This window comes from Macadamia integrifolia, unplaced genomic scaffold (genome assembly GCF_013358625.1).
Source record: "Macadamia integrifolia cultivar HAES 741 unplaced genomic scaffold, SCU_Mint_v3 scaffold22, whole genome shotgun sequence".
Lineage (NCBI taxonomy): Eukaryota > Viridiplantae > Streptophyta > Magnoliopsida > Proteales > Proteaceae > Macadamia > Macadamia integrifolia.
Window position 1 is genome coordinate 3646 of NW_024868566.1, and position 3886 is coordinate 7531.

The 3886-nt window shown below is 38.3% G+C and overlaps 1 long non-coding RNA gene across 1 annotated transcript; it reads left to right on the plus strand.

Moving 5' to 3' along the window:
• The first annotated feature begins 1055 nt into the window (after positions 1 to 1055).
• On the plus strand, positions 1056 to 3421 carry LOC122066032. Its single transcript, XR_006136201.1, has 2 exons — positions 1056 to 1156; positions 2984 to 3421. It is a non-coding gene; the product is annotated as an uncharacterized LOC122066032 (long non-coding RNA).
• Positions 3422 to 3886: the final 465 nt, after the last annotated feature.

Consider the following 3886-nt stretch of genomic DNA (forward strand, 5'->3'; position numbering starts at 1 on the left):
TTTAAGCGATGAAGAACAACCCGAGGGAATCTATGATAGGAAGGAATACCAACCCCGGAGTCGGACCATTCCATATGTGAAGATCAAGTGGAAGAACCATCCCGAGCAAGAAGCTTCTTGGGAGAGGGAAGATAAGTGAAGGAGAAGTACCCAGAATTGTTTGGTTTATCAGGTAACTCTTGCAAATTTCTAGGACGAAATTTTTTTGTAAGGAAGGGGGAAACTGTAACACCCCAAATCTCACCTCCTTACATTGGCTGTGAACAGATAAGAGTAACAAATTGGAGAGGCCAACACTAGCTTGGTTGGTAGCAGTGGAATGCCAGGAAGGGAAGAATGACCCAACATGTACTTGTGCCTACTGCCAACGGTGTTGGAGGGATTAGCAAGAAAAGTGGGCCAAGAGGTAAATTAATAACCTTGATAAGGTTGGATAATAGAATGACCCTAGGTGATGCCAAAATGACTAAATAATAAGACCCGAACAAGTTTGGATACATGTTGTTTACAACATGTCATTACAATTGCTGCGATTTCAGCAAGGTTCATGTTCATGGGCATTTTAGTCATTTTATATGACTATCTGAAGATTATTTCTTCTACAAAATGATAGAGCATTGAGTTTTGAATCCAATGCAACTTGAATAATCTCGATCCAAGTTTGGACGAGAAAGATATGATCATTTTCGTATAGACTGTCTGAATATGCCAAGAAACAGAGGTCAACCAACAACTACCGGTTTTAACTGGCAACTACCGATTCAGTTCTGTTTTGCAAAATTTGACTGGTCTTTTGATGGCACAGTGCAACCGGCAACTGCTGGATGCAACCGGCAACTGTCAGATTTATACGGAAATTCAATCAACTAGCCAGATCAATTCCGAATGAACAAGAACATATCAGACTTAGCCGACAGAGAACAAGCGGCAATTGTCGGTTCGGTAAAAAGGGTGAAATATATATATATATATATAATGTATATTTTAATATTATAAAAGGAGGGACTATATAAAGGCCATCACCTCCTATCTAACCTTTATTTCTCACATTCTATTCACCCTTTAGTAAGAGGAAGAAAGGAGAAAGAAGAAGAAGAAGAGAAATTACTGTAGAGATCGATTTGCTTGGGAGATTGCTAGAGGATTCAGCAAAAAGGTAAGAAATCTCACCTAGATTAACTTCTAATAAGAGGATTTTCATAAATAAAAAGGGGTTTAAACTGATTTGGACTGGAATTTGTGAAAAGAGAGGAAATCTGGAAATTTCAGTAACAACTCAACTACAGAGAGTTTAATTTCTTTCAAATTGGTGGATTAAATTGAAAAGGAATGTAATAATTTAGTCAATTGATGTGTACACCATGGCCAATTCCTACAAAGAGTGAGGATTCTCACTGACTCCTTAATTAGGAAAAATTCCATGTGGATGAGGAGAAAATCCATTCAATTTTACTGTTCTAAGGTCTGAAATTTACATGCAAGTTAATTGAAGCTTAATTCTTCACATGCAAGGTGAAAATTCATTTTTATGTCACTGCTTTGAGGTCCAAGATTCACCTGCAAGGTGGGAATTGATGGTAGATCACATGCATGGTACGATTAATGATGGATTTCAAACATGCAACCTCAAATTGAGGGTTTATCATGAAAAATGGTTTTATTTTACTATTGTAGATGGAATTATATATATGTGAAATGAAATCTGAGATGGGATCTTCATTATTGAAGGTCGATTTGGAACTGGGAGACTGGGTTCCTTGCTTGAAGCTCTGGAACAGAGAATTAATTTGAAATTGAAAAGAAATCCCATCTCAATTTCACTAATTTGAGGGTATAGAGACAAATGCAAGAGATATTGAGTATGAATTCCATGCATGCTTATGGAATTGAGAATTTATCATCAATTTTGAAGTTAAAATACTGATATCTACTCTAGGTTCATAATTTCATAAAAGAAATTGGGTCAAATTGGGGAAATCTGAAATTTATACTGAATCTCATGTAAGACCCTAAGGATTTAGAATGAAATTTGTTAAATTGGACTTGAAGAGGAATTGTGGAGCATATAAGGTAGGTTATAGATGATCTTATTAGGGAGATATTAGGTAGCACTGTTAGGGGTAGATAAAATTTATCTGATTTTAATACATGTGTATAATTGTTGATTTTTAGGAATCCCAGATAGCCGTGAGAGAGATTCCTCAGCACCAGGAGAGATTGTGGGCCCTGATATTCACTGTGAGTGGGGCCCTTCTCAAACCCCATTCTTTTGGTGTGTTTATTAATGTTGAGCATGCATTACTTGTTGTATTTGTGCATTTGCATTGCATTACTTGTTGCATTTGTGCATTTACATTCATTTTCATCATTTGCATCTACTTGCATATTTGTGGTATGATGGATATGATGGTGGTGGAAATGTGGAAGGAAAGGTAAGTGAGATGGGTCACGTGCAGGTGCCCATGTGTGCATATATGGTTCGGATGATTTGTTTTGCACCTTGTAGAATGTTGGGCTAGGTACGGACTAATCCCAATAAAAGTGACTGCCCGATCAGCAGTGCACTGTGAGTGGTACGACGTACTGTACCAATGGTGGATGTGTATGGGTATAAGTGTGTATGACAGGATACGACATACTGTATACCTATAGATATATCTATGATATGGGGTTACCCTTTAGGGATTAGACGGTGTGGATCGAGACCCGTATCGGCATTGGCTGGCTCCTGCCTACGGCGTAGCTTGTATTCCTGAGACCCAACGTACAGGGTAGGGAATGCCACCTGCATTAGTAGCACTTATACCTATAGGAGATGAGACTTAGTAATGGATTAAGAAATCTGAATAGTTAAATAAATGGATTCATGAACATCATTCTATTGTGTGGAGCATGCATTGCATATGGATGCGTGTGTTTATTTCTATCCCACCCCCTCACTAAGCATAACCGTGTGCTCACCCCCCATTTCTTTGTTCCATAGATGAGGAGAGCAGTCAGCTGCAGGTTGATAATTCAGAGCATGATGACGTGATTATGGATCAGTTGGCTTGTATTCCGGATTTTGATGATTTCAGCCATAGGCATGACTGCGAATGTGATGACTGTGCATACGGTGGACAACAATATTGCGGACTGATGTAGATGATTATCCTTTTGCATATATATTTGAATAGTGGTGAAAATCAATTTTTGTTAATACAGGTTGGAGGGTAAAACTACTGTTGGAATATATTTTGTGTAAATATTTGTTTTACAATGGGATGAATGTTTATATATATATATGGAATACTGTATATGTTTTTGTGAATCATTGTATATACGGTATCAAGTATCACATAGAAGCACTGGGATCACATAGAAGCACTGGGTGGATATTATCTTTATTTGATTTTATATGATCCGTTGCGAATTCTAATTATGATTTTAGAATATATGGTTGTGGTGTTGTGGACTCTCTTAGAGTAGGATCCTAGTTTGGCAGGCTGACTAGGTGTTGTGAGGTATCCAGTGCCTGCGCACCTGTGCCATATAAAGGGCAAGGTAGGGTGTGACACAGAGGATGAGTGTATGTGTGGTTTGTGGTGTATGGTGATGGTATACACATTCATGTAGATTGTATCTGGTTAGGATAACAACCCAAGTGCTACACCCCTTGCCAGTAGGGGTTAGGTATTGGCTAATCCCAAGGGATGGTATGTTTGTGGGAGTACCATATCTGCAATACGATGTACTATACACAGAGGCAGATGTAGCAACGAATGCTATCATTACCAAGGTTCTAAAACTCGGGACATACTGATTCAAATGACACTGATCCAAATTGGTATTGTAATGTTCGATTTTGGACCTTTATACCCTTAGTCTACCAGTGGATCGATGTTGT